This window comes from Tenrec ecaudatus, chromosome 14 (genome assembly GCF_050624435.1).
Source record: "Tenrec ecaudatus isolate mTenEca1 chromosome 14, mTenEca1.hap1, whole genome shotgun sequence".
Taxonomy (NCBI): Eukaryota; Metazoa; Chordata; class Mammalia; order Afrosoricida; family Tenrecidae; genus Tenrec; species Tenrec ecaudatus.
This window is the reverse complement of record NC_134543.1, coordinates 54,795,724-54,816,511: the sequence shown is the minus strand read 5'-3', so window position 1 is coordinate 54,816,511 and position 20,788 is coordinate 54,795,724.

Genomic DNA, 20,788 nt, shown 5'->3' with positions numbered 1-20,788 from the left:
CTCCGACGTCGTCGTCGAGGAGCCGCTCCCGCGGGCTGCGGAGGACGGAGGACAAAGCCGGCCCTCGGGGGCGCTGGCGGCCGGGGCGCGCGCGCGCGCAGGGGAGGCCCGACCCGGCCCCGGGCAGGGACGCCCCCGCCGCGTTCCCGTCACCGTCACGGTGGAGGAGTGAACGCGTCGCTCGGGTCGAGTCCGGCCCCAACTTACGCAGAAGAACAGCGCGGAGGCGCCGCCGCCCTGGCCCAATGCCGAGCCAGATCCTCACGATGCCTTCTCGTTGGAAGCACCGCGTGGGCTCAGTACGAACGCGTTGTTGGTAGATGCCATCCCGTCCATTCCAACAGCCCCGTCCTGCGCCGCCTTCGCGACTGTTGGTGGAGCCCGTCGTCCCAAGTCTAACTCTTTAGTGCTGCCCCGCGGCCTTAGCAAGCATGATGTCCTTTTGCAGGGACTGGGCTCTTCCGAAAGCATGGCCAAAGTCTGTGAGATGAAGCCTGGTCAGGGTGGCCTCTTGAGGAGCCTTCCCTCTGCACTTCTTCCAAGAGAGAGCTGCGTGCTCTTTTGGCCGCCCGTGGTCTGTTCAGTATTCCTCGTCAGCACCGCCATTCAAACTTGTCAGTCCTCTGTCTTCCCTAGCCCCTGCCCAACTTTCACATGCATAGGAAGCAGCTGAAACGAGCATGGCTTGGGTCATGCCAACTTACTCCTCAAAGTAACAGCCTTGCGTTTTAATACTTTAATGTCTTGTGCACAGTCACCAAATGAATGCAACACATCGTTTGATCTTTTTCACTACTGCTTCTATGAGCTTTGATTGTGGATCCAAGCAAGGCAAAATCCTTGACAACCTCAGCCTCTTCGCCATTTATCGTGATGTTATCTGTTGGTCCAGTTGCTTTATATTGAATTATAATCCATACAGAAGGCTGCAATACTTGATCTTCATTAGCAAGTGTTTAAGGTCCCCCTCACTTTCCGCAAACAAGGTTGTTTCATCTGCATAAACTAGGTTCTTAAAAAGCCTGCCTCCAATCCGGATGCTTCATTCTTCATATAATTCAGCTTCTCTGATGATTTATTCAGTATGCAGATAGAATAAGTATGAGGAGGGAAAGCAACCCTGATGCACACCTGTCTTGATTTGAAAGCATGCAGTATGTTCTTGGTCTGTTCAAAAACTGCCTGCTGACATGTGTACAAGTTCTGCATAAACACAATATGTCATGGGATTCCCACTCTTCTCAAAGCTGTCCATTGTTTGTTATGATCCACACAGTTGATAAACACAGATATCTTTCTGGTATTATCTGCTTTGAGCCAAGATTCATTTGATATCAGCAATGATAGCCCTTGTTCCAGGGACTCTTCGGAATCTGGCCTGAACCTCTGGCAGTGCCCTGTCAATATAATTTTAAAGTATAAATAAGATAATCTACCAGTACGTCCTTATCAAGAAGATGAAACCAACCAACCAACAAACTCCTGCCATTGAGTCGATTCCAACTCATAGTAGAGCTGCCCCTGTTGATTTTCAAGATGAACTTTTTACCAGAGTAGAAAGTTTAGTCTTTCTCCACTGCAGTAGCTCCCTGGTGGTTTCAAACTGTTGACCTTGTGGTTACCAGCCCAACGCATAACCACTATGCCACCAGCGCTCTGAGAAGATGAAACAGCGAGGTAAGTGATGGGAATGATTTTCTAATTTAACATATGCATGTGTTTTAGTCGTGAGCCCTGGCAGCATAATGGTTATGCATAGGACTGACATCCGAAAAGTCCCAAGTTCATTGGAAAACATGAGCTGCTCCTTGGGAGAAAGACAGGGATTTCTACTTCTGTAAACAGTCACAGCCTCCGAAACTCAAAGGGGCCAGTTCTGCCCTGGCCTGTAGGGTCGCTATGAGGTGGTATTGACCAGTGAGTTTGGGGCTAGACCTTTTATTTAGGAGCCTGGCTGGTGGTGTGGTATACGAGTTGGGCTGCTAAGCACCAGGTTAGCATTTCCAAACCACCAAGCTAGCTACTCCTTGGGAGAAAGATGAGTCTTTCTACTCCCATGGCATCTGGTTATGCTTCGGACTGCCAACTTCAAGGTTAGCGGTTAGAAACCATTCTCACCGAGTGAGAAAGGGCTTTCTACTCCCATAAAGGGTTACTGTCTCAGAAGCCCAACAGGGGCAGTCCTGCCCTGTCCTATAGGGTCGCTGTGCATCAGAATCAACTGATGGCAGTGAGTTTGGTTTTCGGATTTACTTTTTTAAAAAAACCAAATGAAAACATATTATTTAAACCTAAGGTTATCTGGTAAGGGTTAGACTGCTAACTACACAGTTCTAACCCATCAGCTGTGCCCTGGGGAAAAGTTGAGACTGGCTGCTTCCTTAACGATTTACAGCCTCAAGAACCCTGTATAGGGTCAGTCCGAGCCAGAATAGAGTGCTGGCTTTAGTGGGTTTAGTGATGGACTGATAATTGCAAGGCCAGCAGTTTGAATCCACCAGCTGTTCAGGGGAGAAAGACGAGGCTTTCTGCTCTCCTATAGATGCAAGGAGCACAGCGGATGCTGACCGGTAAATGTGGGGCCGCTAACCACAAGTTGAGCAGTTCAAACTCACCAGGAGCTCTGCAGGTGAAAGATAAGGCTGTCTGCTCTGGAAAGATTGGCAAAGCCTTGGGAGCCCCTAGACAGAGGTGGCTATGAGTTGGAAACGACTCAATGGCAGTGGGGTGTTTTGTTTCTTTGTTTAGTGGTAAGAGTTTAACCTGATGGCAGTGGGTTAGGTGTGGTATCATTAGTATAAGGAGGCCTGGTAGTGCAGTGCAGTAAGCATTGGGCTGCTAACCTCTAGGTCTGGGGTTGCAACCCAACAGCAGTTCAAACCCAACAGCTTTCTGTATTTCTGAGACCCACAGTATCTGAAAACCTTAAATAGTCACTCTGAGCCGCAGTAGACTCATTGGCACAGGTGTGATGTGGGTTTGTGAACATTGGTGTACTTAATAGCCATGCAACTGCTTTGGGGATTCATTCTACTGTCTTAGAATCAGGGCATAGTGGATTACATGTTGGGCTGCTAACCACAAGTTCAGCAGTTCAAAACCACCAGTTATTCTGCAGGAGAAAGACAGGGCTTTCTACTCCCATGAAGAGTTACACTCTCGGAAACTCAAGGACAGTTCTACCCTGTCCTATGGGGTTGCTAGGAGTCTGTAGTGACTCCAGGCAGCGTGTGCTGTAGAAGTTAGGTGGTGTTCCTGGGTGCTATCCAGTTGGCTCCAACTCATACTGACACCAAGTACAACAGAATGAGCACTGTTGGGTCAGTGCCGTTCTCACAATGGTTACGTTTGAACCCTTTGTTACAGCCGTGGTATCTATCAATCCACGGAATCAAGGTTCTTCCACTTTTTCACTGACTCGCTACCACCAAGCATATGATGTCCTTTTCCAGGGACTGGTCTCTCTTGGTTAACATGTCCAAAGTACTTGAGACATGTCCTGCCATCCGCAATTCTGGGAGAATTTGGGCAGTACTTCGAGATGGATTTGTCTGTTCATCCGGCGGATCATGGGCCTTTCCGTATTCTCCCTCACCATAATTCACATGCTTCCGTTCCTCTCCAGCCTTCCTTCATGATGATCCATTTTCACACGCACACGAGGCAGTTAAAACTGCCACAGCGAGCGTCAGTCTCACCTTAGTCCTCAGACTGACAGCTTGGCTTTTTGACACTTCAAAGGAGGTCTTGTGCAGTAAGTAGATTTACCCAATGCAATGCGTCCTTGGTTTTTTAACTACTACTTTTATGAGCCTTGATTGCGGATCCAAGTAAAATGGCATCCTTGGCATCTTCAGCCTCTTCTCTGTTTAAAATGATGCCATCTATTTCTACAGTTGTGATGATTTTTTGTGAGTTATAATATACAGCAAAGGCTATAGTTTTGATCTTTATACGTATGTGCTTCAAGTCCTCTTAGCTTTCAGCAAGCAAAGTTGTGTCATCTGCATATCTCAAGCTGCTAATGAACCTTCCTCCAATTCTGATGCTGTGTTCTTCTTCAGGTAGCCCAGTTTCTAATATTATTTATTCAGACGGTGCAGATTAAATACGTAAAACGAAAGGACATAACCTTGCATACCTTTTCTGATTTTAAACCATGCAACGCTCCCTTGTTCTAAACTTTCTGGAATCCTCGTCCACCACAGTTCACCACAGTTTGTTATGCTCCACACAGTCGGATGCCAGTGAATAGTTTCAACACAGAGATAAACATCTTCCCGGTGTTCTCTGCTTTCAGCCAAGATCTATCTGATGTGGAATGATACCCCTCATTCCACACCCTCTGGTGAATCTAGCTTGAATTTCTGGCAGCTTTCTGTTGATGTGCTGCTGCACACATTTACAAATTATTGTAAGCAAAATCCAACTTGCTTGATAATTTCCACATTCTGTTCATTCTTTTTTGGGGGGAATGGTCACAAATATGGATCGCTTCATAAAGATTTTGTGCAGCAGTTTTCCCATTCTGTTGGGTTGTCATTATTTGGAATGGGCATAGAGCCAGATCTTCAATTTGGTTGGCTAGGTAACTATCTTCCCAAATTTTTGGCATAGGCTACAAGTGAGTGCTTCAAGCGCAGCATCAATGTGTTGAGACATTTCCATTGGTGTTTCAGTAATTCCTGGCCCCTTGTTTTGAGCTAAAAACCCTGGGGATGTTATCGGGTGGGCACTGGGTGGTTAACCACTCAACCCCATCAGTTGCTCTGTGGAAGAAAGGTGAAACTATCTGCGCCCACAAAGATAGACAGGCTTGAAGCCCTAGATGAGGTCACCATGAATCTGGATCGACTCAATGGCACTGCCTTTTGTTTTTAGCTGATACCTTTAGAACAGTTTAGACTACTTCCTTCAACACCATTGGTTCTTGATTATATGCTGCCTCTTAAAAAATGATTGAATGTTGACCAGTTCTTCTTGATGTAATGACTCTGTAAATTCCTTCCATCTTTTTTTTTGATGCTTAGTAGATCATTCAAGATTTAGTCCACAGGATCCATCAATATTACAACTCAAGGCTTGAATTTTTTTTCTTCAGTTCTTTCAGCTTGAGGGATGGTAAGGATGCTCTTTCTTTTTAGTTTTCTAACTCCCGGATTTGTACATGCTATTATAATGATTTACATTGTCTTCTATAACTGCGCTTTGAAAATTTCTGTTCAGCTATTTCTTAAACCATTCACTTTAGCTATTCAAAGTGTAAATTTCAGAGTCTTTTTTTAAGATCTCTTTTTATTGACTTTTACTCTCTTCAAGGAGTTCTGGGGATGTTATCATTCAACTGCTAGCCACAAGGTTGGTGATTTAAGCCCGCTGACTGCTCCATGGGGGAAAGAGGAGACCAAAGGTTCCTGTCCGGAGGTACAGTCTCCACAACCCTTCAGAAGGTCACTCTGATTTGGAAGGGGCTCACTGGCAGTGGATTTGCTGGCTTCGTAGATCATGTTCTTAATATCATCTGATTTTTGATTACTAGTGTTCAATGTATCAAAACTATTCTTGAAATGGTCTCTAATATTAAAGTGGGATATACTCAAGCCATATTTTGTCTCGAGGACTTATTGTAATTTCCTTCAGCTTCAATCTAAACTTGCATATTTAGCATTTGATCGTCTATTCCACCGTTGCCCCCGATCATGTTTGGACTGCTGGTACTGAGCGTCTCCATCATCTCTTGCGCAGATAGAAGCAATTCGATGTCTGTGCATTCCATCTGACCAGGCCCGTGTGAATAGTTGTCATTTATGTTGTTGAAGAAAGGTATTTACAATGAAGAAGTCATTGGTCTTATGAAATTCGATCATGAAGTATGCAGCATCGCTTCTATCAGCAAAGCCATATTTTCCAACTACTGATCCTTCTTATTAGTTTCCTACTCTCTTACTCCAATCACCAATAATGATCAAGGCATCTTGATTTTGTTAGGTTTCTGGCATGGTTTACCTCATTCTTGCTTCTCAATGCTAAAAGAATTTATGCGGAGGGGGTGAAGGGAGACGCCGGATAGGGCAAGATATGACAAAATAACAATTTATAAATTATCAAGGACTCATGAGGGAGGGGGAGTGGGGAGGGAGGGGAAAAAGAGGACTTGATGCAAAGGGCTTAATAGTAGAGCAAATGCTTTGAAAATGATTAGGGCAAAGAATGTACTGATGTGCTTTATACAGTTGATGTATGTATATGTATGGATTGTGATAAGAGTTGTATGAGTCCCTAATAAAATCTTTTAAAATAGGTTGGGGAAATATGTTAGCAATATAAGTGACAAATAAAGACTTAATATTACAATTAAAAAAGAATTTATGCGGAAAAAGCACTTTTATAAATCCAAGTTACTTTATGAGGGAAAGGGAAGTTTCAGGTAGTCCAGTCACAGAAAATACATGCTCTCTGGAAAGCGTTCAAGGCTGCGTGGGGACCATGCAAGAGTTTGTGACTGAAGATGGTCACTTCAGGAGTGCACCAAAAAACCCACGTGAAAGGCGTACCGGTACCGAGCCTGGAACCAGAGTGTGCAGCCAAGAAAGAGTGTGAGCTCTGAGAGGGCGTGCAAGCCGCAGCACACACAGGAGAGATCCCACCCGCCGACCTGCAAGAGAGCGACCTTTAAGAGCGGAGAAGTGGCCTGCTTTCAGTCTGCTATTTAGTCCCCTCAGTCCCACTGATGGGGGAGGGAGGTGGGGAGGACATAGTTGAGGGCATCTGTCAATCTTATTGGCTGAATTTAGGCGCACGTGTATGATGTAATGTCACTGGTGCCGTGTAGGTGTGCCCAGGTTGATCTCCACCTGGGCCTAGGTGACCTGGGTCTGAGCATGCCCAGTTTTGGATCTTCCCATGGGTGTCCAATGTGTGCCTGATTACTTTCCTGCCCTTTTATTGTGGCATGGCCAGCTACGTTTCACTTAGGGTAGGCATTTGGTGGAGACAACCCCCTTTATTCCTAATCTATTTCCCTGTCGATTTTGTGTTTGATCAATTTAGACTGGAAACGTTGGTAGAATTCTTTAGTTTCACTGCCTTTAGTGTTGGTACATAAATTAAAATAATACTTGTGTTAACTGGTCTTCCTTATAAGTGCATTAACTTATTACAGACAGTATTGTACTTCAAAATAGATCTTGTGACACAATCCTTCTTGAATTTGTCATTCCAGCATGGCCATTCCCCAAATGTCCAAAACCAGCCCACTTCAGCTCACTAATGCCTAGGATGGCCACCTTCGTCTAGTCCATTTCATTTTCGAAATCTTGCCACATCTAATCATTAAGGTCAGCTCAACTTTGAGGAAATAACCCATCCCCAGGCTACTTTTAGTATCTTCCGATCTAAGGGGCTATTTTCCAGCACTATATCAGACAAGAAGCCCTGGTAGTATGGTGTATTAGGCACTGGGCTGCTAACCACAAGGTCAGTTCAAAACCATCAGCTACTCTGTGAGAGAAAGAGGAGAAATTCTGCTCCTGAAAAGAGCAACAAGTGTTGGAAACCCACACGGGCAAGTCTACCCCATCCTATAGGAGCACTGTGAGTTCAGGTCGATGGTAGTGGGTTTGGTTTGGTTTTTGGTATATCTGACAATGTGCGGCTTTTATTCATAAGGTTTTCAGTAGCTCATTTTTCAGCAGTGAAAAATGCCTCTGCCTTTCCCCTCCTTTGCTCTTAGCTTAAAAGCTCCACCGAAACCTGTTCACCTTAGGTCACCTTAGGTGACCCTGCTGGTGTTTGAAATACTGGTGGCACAGCTCCCAGCGTCGCAGCTTCACGGAAACACACAAACCTTACCTACCAGATCACAAACTGACAAACAAGTGGGAAGAATTCATATGATTTAAAAAACATAACTAAAGAGCTGCCCATGGTAACATTTAGAAGATCAGATGGGAATAGTTCCTGTAGTGACAAAATTAATCACCTAGGGACCAAACTGAGCCTTAACACTGGAAAAGGCTTTCCCTGAGATATCTAAACCGCCTATAAGAGAGCTAAAACATATAATAGAATTAACAAAAGGTATGGAATCTTTACTATGAACTATTTGCCCTGAAGACACATATGGCATTTTGGGGGTACTTGTCACCATCTTTGCATGAGGTTATACTCTTTGACACCTCTCTCCCACAATTCATTCAACAGCCTGTATTCGAGCTTTAATTCTAAAGCACTACGGGGACCTTAGCTCCATTTTTTGGAAGTCTTGCCATAAGTTCAGACACCACTTGAGTTATTATTTATATCACTTCCTCAATGCTTGATGACCATTAAATTAGCAATGTGACTATGGTTAGGCAAAGCCTGGAGAACCCAGAGAGAGACAATGTCCACGACAAACTCCAGGAAAGCTCAAGAAGAAACAGTGTACCCTTAAGAGCAGATTCACCAGCGTACAGCAAGGGTTTACGTACCGAACTCACAGGTTCGCCTGGGCTTATCCTCCATAGCCAGGGTTTTGAAGCACTACATACGGTTTTCAGGGGCTAGTTCCTCTGAAGTGAGCAGCCGGTTCCTTCTTTGTTGCTTGGTCTTAGTCTGGAAACCGTACTCAAATCCCTTCCCTTTGGATGACCTTGCTGGCGTTAGAAAGACCAGTGCATAGCTTCCAGGATCACAGCAACACACAAGCCACCCCAGTGTGACAAACTGACAGACAAGTAGCCACCTGTAGATGCAGATGGCACAGTCTTGCTCCCTGAAAGTGAGGAGGACTTGAACACTTGCTGATGAAGATTGAGGATTGTAGCCTTCAGTATGGATTATGACTCAATGTAAAGACCAAAATCCTCATAACCAGAGCAATAGATAACGTCATGATAAATGGAGAAAAGGTTGAAGTTGTCAAGGATCCACAATCAATGCTCAGGGAAGCAGCAGTCCAGAGATCAAAAGTTGTGTTGCATTAGGTGAATCTGCTGCACACGACCTCTTTAGAGTATTGAAAAGCAAGGATGCTACTTTGAGGACTAAGGTGTGCCTGATCCAAGCCATGGTATTCTCCATTGTCTCATATGCATGAGGAAGTTGGACATTGAATAAGGAAGACTGAAAAACTGATGCATTTGAAGTGTGGTATCGGGGAAGAATATTTAAAGTATGATGATGGACTGCTAAAAGGACAAACTGATCTGTCTTGGAAGAAGTATGACCAGAGTATATCTTTGAGGTCAGGATGGCAAGACCTCATCTTACATACTTTGGACATTTTGTCAGGAGAGGCCAGTTTCTGGAGAAAGACATCATGCTTGATAAAGTGGAGGAGCAGCAAAAAAGAAGAAGGTCCTTGTGGCAGTTATGTAATAGTGTGTCAACTTGATAAATAAAGTGTAGGGTGGAGTCTAGCCTGTCAATCAGGTCATATCCTGATGATGTCTCCTTGTGAGTGTGGCCTCATAAGGAGGGTCCTGAGGACAACCTCTCACCCCCACCCCAGCTTCACTTTCCTCTTGACGCCACTGGGGAATCTGCGCAAACCCTGAAGATGCATTCTTGTCATTGGATCCAAAAGATTTTTTACCCACCAGCCTGCAATCTTCCTGCATCATTGCATGTGGCTTTGTGAGTCCCTTCAAAGAGGGATTTATGGACTAGACTTGGACTTATGGGCTAGTATCAAACGTATGGATTTGAGTGGGACTAGGCTGAAATGTTTTCTTTATACACAATTACTTCTTGCTATAAAGCGCTTTCTTAGACATAGATGAGCATCTCTGGTTTGTTTCTCTAGTCAACCTGGCCAAATACAGCCCTCTATAAGATGGGTCGGCACAGTGCTGCAACAGTAGGCTCCAGCATAGGAACCATTGTGAGGATAGGGCAATGTTCAGTTCTGTTGTGGATAGTTAGGGTCGCTGAGTCAGAACAGACTCAATGACAACTATACTTCCTACAACTAAGAACACCTTTAACTAAAGGGCAGTTGCCATGCTCATCTTGTTTGTTGTTGTTGGACCAATGAAGACTCTCCTGTTTCTGCCCCCCTCCCCCTGAAAGCCTCTACTAAACATTATTTGAAAAATAATCCCCAGTTTTTAGGAAATCTGTAGATAAGTATTGATTTTTACTGACTGGTCATTTTTCTGCACGTTGTGACATAACTGGCAGACATTGTTCTGATTGTTGCTCAGAAGGAGGGTCCAGGATTGCTTATCAGAGCTGCAGCCAAAAACAGAGACCAGGATGATTTGAGGAACTCTCAGCTTATCCTGCCAGCACAAGACAGAAGGTTTGCGTTTTGCTTCAGATTGCTTCCAAAGTCCAGTGAAAAATCAAACTCAGTGCACACTCCAAACCATGTGACAAAAAGCAGGTTTTGCATTGGTCACAGGAAATGGTTATCTATACATACATTTTCCCAGGAGTTATGTTTATCAGACCACTATTCCCAAAGTACCACACTGCACTGCTTATCTAAATGGGGGATGCTTTGTCCCTGGTCACCTATCTTTATGGACTTGCGTACTGTCTTCCTGAGTTAGAAGACCCTACTGATTAAGCTTAAAAGGAATTTTTACTGCAAGGGAAGGAGTTGTTACATTTTGGATTTCTAACAACGAAATCTTAAATTACGTGTATTTCTAGTATTTTAATTGACAGCAGGCAGATACTTTGTAACCCCCTCTATCATTATATGCCCATCTATTTCCTGCTTCCTTGTTGCTGCTGAATAAAATATTTTCTTTATCACTATAATTTTGTGCTAATTTTCTCCAAGGACAACCAACAATCGGAAGCCCCCTCTACTAAACACTATTCTAGGTTCTTGGGATACGTTGCTTGTGGTGGGGGCGCGGTGACACTCCAGCTTCCAACACATTCTGTAGAGACCCTTTCCCAAGCCTTCCACAGGACTAAGGCACAACCACGACTGTTAGCCTGGGCGAACAAAATGATCAGCATGCACATGGTACAGAGAGCAAAGGAGCCTACCGATTTAAGGCTCTGGGGCTCATGATACATTATAAAAAACAAAATAAATCATAAGATCACAATTGGTAGTAAGTCCATACATCTCTGATACAGGTAGGAGTACAGAAGGAGAAGACCATGGTTTCATATGTACAAAATTACAGGTTAAAAAAGGTTGCAGAGTGGCTCTAGGGTTTCCACATGGTGTTTGGGGTCACACCAACTTTGAACTTAAATTAGATAACATTTAGCTCTTTTTGGTAAAGAAGGGCAAGCTCAGACAAGTTCCCTAGTTCTTTGGGTAAGCCTGAGGACAAATGGCAGGTGCCTGGGCATGCCCAGGACTTGTTTAAACATAACCGCACTGCTGTTTTAATGACTAGCAAACAGGGAGGAAGTAACATCTGAACTTTAAGACTCAAAATGAAGCTAGGGTTCCAGGTGTAGACAGCAGTCTTCCGCAAACCAAGTGCTTTCGAATTCAAGTTCTAATGCATTTGCATTAGATTTTTAAAATTGATTTTTAAAATTCTTACTTTCATGGGGAAGACAGATAATAACTAAGGACAAGAAAGCAGGATATTGACAGCAGTAAGGAAAATAAAGAAGTTGCCATTTCAGCCAGAATGGTAGGGTAAGTAAAGGTTTCATAAGAGGGCAACCTTGGAATTGACTAGGCAGCTATCTGTAAGAAAAGCATTAGCGGCAGAAAGAACAAGCGCAAAGTCACTGCAAGTGGTAATGTCCCCGGGCCGCTGTAGAACCAGTAAGGAGGCCTGTGTGGTTGCAGCAGAAGGCGACTGGGGAGTAGTAGGAAACAAGTTAGAGAACAATGACTAGAGCCGTGCAGGTCATTTCTTGTAGGAATTTCACTCTTAGCTCAGAACTGACATGATCCCACTTACTTTTTTAATAAGATCACTTTGGATGCTATGTCGGGAATAGATCGGGGACTAGGGCAAAAACAAGATTGGTCAGAAGCTATTTCTGACTTAGCTCAGTGTAATAACAGTAGAGATTATGAGAAGTGTCATATTTTGGAATATTTTTATAAGTCATTTTATTGGGGGCTTGTACAACTCTTATCACAATCCATTCATCCATCCATTGTGCAAAGCACATTTGTACATTTGTTGCCCTCTTCATTCTCAAAGCATTTGCTTTTGACTTGCGCCTTTGGGGATATTTTTTAAAGGCAGAGCCAAGAAGATCAGACGGCAAATTGAATATGGAGTATAAGAGAAAGCTATCAGGATAATTTCAGTTGGTGTGTGAATCTTCACAATGAAGCAGAATCGACCAACAGAAGTTGTCTCTTTGCGGAGGAACATTGAGGAGGAGGTCCTGCTCCTCTTGCTCCTATGTAGGGGTCTGTAGCGAGTGGTGAAGGATGGAAGAATAGAGTGATGAAACACACAGGAAGGAACAATGGGGTTTAGTTACAGGTTGGATTCTAAGAAGGGAAAGGGATGCCAAAGAAACCAGATTTCTGCCCAAGGCTTATCCTCAGAAGGATAAGAAAACAAAAGGGCATTAAGTCTTTGTTAATAAAACTAACTCTTCACACCTGGTGTTTTCTCAAACACTGACTCTCCGGCCAGCACTCACATTCAGGGAGGAAAGACTCATTGAATCATATAGCTAGAAGGGGGCTCTAGATAACCTAAGCTGTCCTCTTTTTAGAGATGTGGGAACAAAACTAGATTTATTCAATGTTTTGCCTCAGATTGCATTCCTGGTTAGTGACACACTAGTATCAGAACTGGAGTTTTCAATTACCCCGATTCTGAGCTGATTGTTTCTAACAGTTGTTTCTGGGGGCTTTCCATGTTCCCTACAAATATTATGTCAGCTCTTTGAAATTCAGCAAGGGGAAAACCTCAATTAGGTGTCCTTTTTAAAACCTATAATTTGATTTTTATCAAGGAGGGTACATTCTAGAACAGAGCTTTGAACTCGTACAGACTGATTCAACCATGGCCAATTCAGTGAAATCAGCAGCGACTCAAATGTTTTATAATTTGACTGAAGCAGAGCTGGGACTGGAAAATTTATGGGTTGAAGTTCAAGCTGTAGGGGAAAACTTGAAAGAGGCACAGGGAGCCCTTCCAGGAGCCTGACGGAGGAAATTGGATTCTTACATGGACTGTGTGGTGGAAAACACATACAAAGCAGCATGGCCAGCTGCATCTTTGAGCGGGGTACCATTGACCTCTGTTGGTCAAGAGACTTGGCTACTGTGTAATGTGCATACTACTTTTGGTTTTTAAGAAGGAGATTAAAAATAATAATAATTAAAAATGAAAAAGATTATGTTTCTAAAAGGGCACCGACTCATAATTTTCCAATTCCAGTTACTATTCTAGTTCATCCACATTTTACAAATTCAGATTCATTCTACTGGCCGGGGGAAGAACCAGTTCAAAGGCCTGCTCCAGAATCAACAATCCCCAGGTGGTGGCGGCAGCAGCAGCAGCACTAACAATGCATAGCAAATGTGTGCACTTGGAGTGTAAATCCTTAAATTCAGAGGCTTTCAGGTCTATCTAGATAAAATAGGCTGGAGAAACAATCTGGAGGAGAAAATAAGGGGACCGACAATTTCAGGGGGGGACAGGGGAGAGGGGGAGGTGGGGGGAAAGGAAGTAGTGTTAACAAACCCAGGGACAAGGGTACAACAAGTGGTCCAAAATCATTGGTGAGGAGGGTGTAAGAGGCCTGGTAGGTGTTTATCAAGGGCAATGTAACCGAGAGGAATTACTTAAACCCAAATGAAGGCTGAACATGATAGTGGGACAAGAGGAAAGTAAAAGGAAATAGAGGAAAGAACTAGGAGGCAAAGGGCATTTATAGAGGTCTAAATACAAGTGTGTACATATGTAAATATATTTATATATGATGATGGGGAATAGATGTGTGTGTGTATGTGTGTGTAGTATTAAGGTTGTAGATGAACATTGGGCTTCCACTCAAGTACTCAATCAATGCAAGAATACTTTGTTCCATTAAATTGGCATTCCATGATGCACACCTTCCTGACACAATCACTGAAGGCAAATGTGTGCATAAGGAAATGTGGTGAAGAAAGCTGATGGTGCCTGGCTATCAAAAGATATAGTGTCTGGGGTCTTAAAGGCTTGAAGGTAAACAAGTGGCCATCTAGCTCAGAAGCAACAAAGCCCACATGGAAGAAGCACATCAGCCTGTGTGATCCTGAGATGTTGAAGGGAGCAGGCATCAGGCATCAAAGAACAAAAATATCATATCATTGAGAATGAGGGAGAGTGCAGAGTGGGGACCTATATATAGACAACTGGACACCCCCTTACAGAAGGGTCATGGGGTGCAGTGTACCCATGATGAGTCAGTCTGGGTGCAGTGTAGCCATGATGAGTCAGTCTGGGTGCAGTGTAGCCATGATGAGTCAGTCTGGGTGCAGTGTAGCAATGATGAGTCAGTCTGGGTGCAGTGTAGCAATGATGAGTCAGTCTGGGTACAGTGTAGCCATGATGAGTCAATCTGGGTGCAGTGTAGAAATGATGAGACATACAACTTTCCTCTAGTTCATAAATACTTCCTCCTCTTTCCCCTCTCCCCCACTATCACGATCCCAATTCTACCTTACAATTCTGGCTAGACCAGAGGATGTACACTGGTAAAGATAGGAACTGGAGACACAGGGAATCCAGGACAGATGAACCTTTTAGGACCCGTGGTGAGACTGGTGATACCTGGAGGGTGGAGGGGAAGGTGGAGTAGAAATGGGGAACTGATTACAAGGGTCTACATATAAACTCCTCCCTGGGGGATGGACAACAGAAAAGTGGGTGAAGAGAGAGAGATGTCGGACAGTATAAGATATGACAAAATAATAATAATTTATAAATTATCAAGGGTTCATGAGGGAGGGGGAGGAGGAAATGAGGAGTTGATACCAAGGGCTCAAGTAGAAAGCAAATGTTTTGAGAATGATGATGGCAACAAATGTACAAATGTGCTTGACACAATGGATGGATGGATGAATTGTGATGATTTGAACTAGGCCCCAATAAAATGATTTTTTTTAAAAGAGAGAGAAAAAAACAAAAAGACAGGGCACAAGCTGGGAGGAAAAAACTTACAAATTGTATCTGGCAAGATATGAAAATAATAATAATTTATAATTTATCTAGGGGCCATGAGGGTGGCGGGGGCAGGGAGAGGAGCTGACACCAAGGGTTCAATAGAAAATAATGATGGCAACATATGTACAAATGTGCTTGATCCAGTTGATGTATGGATTGTTATAAGAGCTGTGAGAGCCCTCAATAAAATGTTTTTGTTTTTTAAATCCAGAGGCTTTGAATTTATATATGCTTTCCAGAAATTCCTGGACTTCTGGCAATGTTAATTCCGATTTTACAGTTAGAATGAGAACCTGGTCCTTCATAGTGTTAAAACTAGATTACTCCCCGCCGGCTGGTGGGCCGCGCGGAGTGCCCCTCGTCCCGGGAAAGGGGCGCAGCCGGAAAGGCGGCCTCCCCCTCGCCCGTCACGCACCACACGTTGTTGGGGGGAACCTGGTGCTAAACCATTCGTAGAGGACCTGCTTCTGGGTCGGGGTTTCGTACGTAGCAGAGCAGCTCCCTTGCTGCGATCTATTGAAAGTCAGCCCTCGACACAAGGGTTTGTAAGTTAAAACAAAAAACAAAACAAAACAAACTAGATTACATGATAGAGACATTACCCTCCTTTTAATTGGATTTTCAATTGAGAACACTGTGATTGGTGTTCTAGCAATTGGTGCTGGAGAAGCATATTGAGAGAAGAGTGGGTATTGAAAGAACCGTAAGAAAAAAAAATAAAAAAAAAAAGAACCGTAAGAACAAACAAATCTGTCTTGGAAGACGTACAGCAGACTGCTCTTTGGAAGGCAGGAGGTGAAAGTCCATCTCGCATGCTTTGGACCCATTAGCAGAGCAATCCCTGGAAAAGCAACAGCCTTGGGAAAGCGGAGGGTAGGGAGAAAAGGCAGACCCTCGACAAGATGAAGGGACACAGTGGCTACGACGTCAGCTGAAACCAAGAACACTTGTGAGGGTGGCACAGGGCTGCGCAGGGTTTCCTTGTATTGGACATGGGGTGCTCTGCAACGCCAGAGCACCTCACAGCATCAACAGGACATGGACTGCTGTTGGTCATTTTGACTCAGACAATCATATCGCGGCTACTATGCTGCGGATGGCAAATTTGGATTCATCATCAAAATGAACACTTCAAGATCTATCTTGAAGTACAGTGTTGTCACTGATACAATGATATCTCTACTTTTAAGGGTGACCAGTTAATACAACTGTTATTCAAATGTACGTACCAACCACAAAACGCAATCATTGGACAACAGAATAATTTCATAAAATTTTAGTCTGAATTAATCAAACAAGTAAACCACATGTGTTGATAATTATTAGCGATTGTAATGGCAAAGTTGGAAACATGAAGAATCAGTAGTTGGAAAATATGACTTTACTGGTAGAAATGATTCCGGCTGTCACATGATAGAACTTTACAAGACCAATGATTACTTTTTTGGAAATACCTTTATCACATAAACTATACATGTGGACCTTGCTAGATGGGATACACAGGATTCAAATTGACTATATCTGTGAAGAGATGACAGAGAAGCTTAGCATAATAAGCCAACACAAGACCAGAATCCAACTGTGGAACAGACTATCAATTGCTCATATGAAATTTCAGATTGAAATTGAAGAAAAATAAAATTCATGAGCATTCAAAAATGACCATTAGTGCATCCCACCTGAATTAAGGGACCTTCTCAAGAACAGATTACACACATTGGACACTGATAACGGAAGACTCCACACAATGTGAGTGATATTAAGAATATCGTACACGGAGAAAGCAAACGTCATTATGAAGAAAGAAAAACCCAGTATGGATATCAGAAGAAATTCTGCCACTTGCTCTTGGATGTACAGTAAAGCAAATGGAGGAAATGATAAGCCAAAGAGCTGAAGAGAAAATTTCCGGAAGACAAAGTAAAGCATGGTAATGAAATGGGCAAAGATCTGTTGTCTCAGGCTAGGTTCTCCAGGGAAGCAAGACCAGTTAAGTTTACATATGTAAATGTATAGTGACTATCTGAGGAAACCTGGTGGCATAGTGGTACACGCTGGGTGGCTAACCACAAGGCTGGCATTAGAACCCACAAGCCATCTGCAGGAGATACATGCGGCTTTCTACTACCGGGGTGTTACAGTCTGGGAAACCAGAGGGGCAGTTCTGCCTTGCCTTATACGGTCACCATGAGTCAGAATTGACTTGAAGAGAGTATGATTAAAGAGAGGCCTATCTCAAGGAAGTGGCTCGCAAAGTGTTAGTTTGGAGACTTCTCCTGATCACATAGTTGCAGTGTCTGATGAAGCCAAGATTGGAAGGCAGATGACAGTCTTGTGGCAACTGAGGCAAATGAATATAAGACTGCCAGGTAAGATTGCAGGCTGATGATGATGCCCACGATGGGCAGGTAAGATGCAGGTCTAAAGAAGCAACCGGAACAAGTCAGGTGCTGGATTCGATGCTGTTGTTAGAAGCCAGCAAGTTGGTTCCAAGTCCTAGCTACCCTATGTACAATGGAACAAACACTGCCTGGTCTTGCGGCATCCACACCGTGGTTCTTACGTTTGAGTTCCTGATGCAGCTGCTGTGTCAAGCCTTCTTGTTGAAGGTCTTCCTCTTGTCATTGCCCCTCTATTTTAACAAGCATAATGTTCTTCGCCAGGGACTTGTTTTTACCTGACAGCATTACAAAGTACGTGAGACAAAGCCTTACCCTCCGTGCTTATAAAGAGCATCTGGCTCTACTTCTTCCAAGACCGACCTATTTTCTCTTCTGACAATCCATGGACCTTTCAATATTCTTTGCCAGCACCATAATTTAAATGAATTTATTCCCCTCCTGTCTTACTTATTCAATGTCCAACTTTCAAACGCATGTGAGGTGACTGAAAATCCCATGACTTGGGTCAGGCCCACTTTAGTATTCAAAGTAACACCTTTGCTTTTCAGCACTTTAAAGAGATCTTGTGTGGCATATTCACCTAATGCAATATGTCATTTGATCTCCTGACTGACGTTTCCATGAGCATTGATTGTGGATCTACGTAAGATGAAATCCTTGACAATTTCAATCTTTTCTCCATTTATCATGATGTTACGTATTAGTCCAGTTGTGAAGATTTTTGTCTTCTTACATTGAATCATAGTCCGTACTGAAGGCTGGAATCCTTGATCTTCATCATTGAAGCAAGTTCTTTAAGTCTTCCTCGCTTTCAGTAAGCAAGGTTATGTCATCTGCATATTGTAGGTTGTTAATAAACTTTCCTCCAATCCTGATGCCACATTCTTCATACAATCCAGTTCACTGGATTATTTGCCTAACATACAGACTGATTAAGTATGGTGAGGGGATATAATTGTGACACACACTTTTCCTGATTTTGAACCATGCAGAATTCTCTTATTTGCACAACTGCCTCTTAATCAATGTACACATTCCACGTGGGCACATGAAGTGTTCTGGAATTCCCAGTCTTCTCAAGGCGATCTTTAGTTTGTTATGATCCACACAGTTGAACACCTTGAATAGTCAATAAAACACAGACAGACATCTTTCTAGGGTTCTCTGCTTTGAGCTGAGGCCCATGTGACATCAGCAAAAAGATCCTTTGTTCCACCTCCTCTTTTGAATCCAGCCGGAACCCCTGGCAGCTGCCTATCAATGGACTTCTGCAACCATTGCTAGATGATCTTCAGCATAATTTTACATATATGTAATGATATTGCTATTTTTTCTCATTTTACTGTGGACACTTATAGCTCTGCTCACAATCCATCCATCCATCCATTATGTTAAGCATATTTGTACATATGTTGCCATCATCATTTTCAAAACATTTTCTTTCGATTTGAACCCTTGGTATCAGCTCATTCCCCCACCTCATGATCCCTTGATAATCTATAAATTATTTTTTTTTCATGTCTTACACCTACAACTGTCTCCCTTCACCCATTTTTCTGTTGTCCAACCCCCTGAGGTTGGGCTGTTTATATGTCGATTGGTTCCCCCCTTTCTCACCCCCACCTTCCCCTTCCCCTCCTGGTTTTGCTACTCTCATTGTTGGCCCTGAGGGGTTTATTTGTCCTGGAGTCCCTGTGTTGCGAGCTCTTATCTGTACCTGTGTACATGCTCTGATCTAGGCGGATTTGTAAGGTAGAACTGGGGTCATGGCAGTGTGTGGGGGTGGGGGGTGGGAGGAGGAAGCATTAAAGAGGGAAATTGTGTGTTTTATCAGTGCTATACTTTACCCTGACTGGCTCGTCTCTCCCTTGTGGCCCTTCTGTAAGGGGATGTTCAATTGTCTCCACTCCGCTCTCACCCTCATTCCCATCCATATGATTTTTTGTTTTAGGTCTTTGATACCTGATGCCTGATCCCTTCGACACCTCATGATCACACAACATGCTGGTGTGCTTCTTCCATGTGGGCTTTGTAGCTTCTGAAATAGATGGCCGCCTATTTATCTTCAAGCCTTTAAGACCCCAGATGCTATAGTTTTTGATAGCCCGCCACCATCAGCTTTCTTCACCACATTTGCTTATGCACCCATTTTGTCTTCACCGATCCTTTCAGGGAATGTGAGCATTACAGAATGCTGGATTCTTAGAATAAAGGGTTCTTGTGTTAAGGGAGTACTTGAGTTGAGGCCCAATGTCCATCTGTAACCTTAATTCTTAACAGAGATATGAGTATATAGTTCCTCATTCCCCCCCTCCCTCCCCGCTCTCCCATCCTACGAGCTCAGTATCCTTAAAAGTATAACCAAACTCACACATTTCATCTAGACATGTCTGAACAGAATAACTATCAAGTTCATTTGCCTTTGGCTGGCGATCAGAATTGAGGAATAGAAATAACAATGTAGACAAAGAGCAAATTCAGAGGAGTGAGGCAATAGGAAGGCATGAACAGGAAGTTGTGGTCAAAGGGGAATTTCAGAATTTTATATAATAAATGATCAGGTATGATCAAATTAGCCAGTAGTTGGTTTGGTAGGTAAGGAAGTCATAGACCTGAGGAAGTTGATAAAGACTGTGAAGGAAGCACGTTAGAAGACATGGAAAGTGGTAAAAAAACTGGAAAAAAGATGGAGGGGCCTAGAAATAAGTAGGCAAGGAAGAGGACAATATAAATAAATGACATAAAAACCATAGATTTATTCTTTATGATTTATATATTACCCAGACCCCCTGAATTCCTATCACCTCAATTTAGAATGCCAAATCACTTCGCAGTAACATGGAAAGACTGTATTTCACTGATGTGCTTTGCTGTTACATTCTGACTGGTTAAAGTCCTAAGGAGCCCTATCGGAGTTGTCCAGTTAGCATTGTTTAAACTTACCAGCCATTCCTCAAGACACATAGGAGGCTATCCACTTTGGTAAAGATATACAGCTTGGAAAACCTATTGCTATGGGTCAGAATTGACTCAATGGCAGTGGTTTTAAGTTTGAACTTAAAAAAAGTTTTAGACAAATTGTTCTTCTGTTTTTCCACAATAATCAATTCCAAAATTAGAGCATGTATATATTTGCATACCAGGGCCTATCTTGAACATGATTTAGCTTGAACTGAAAGATTAGGTCTAATAATAAAGATAATTTTCTTATTGTCTAGCTATCTTTCCAGTGACAACGTTGATAAGTCTGCTTTGATATGCCAATGACTAAGAATGTAGGAAATAATGGAATAT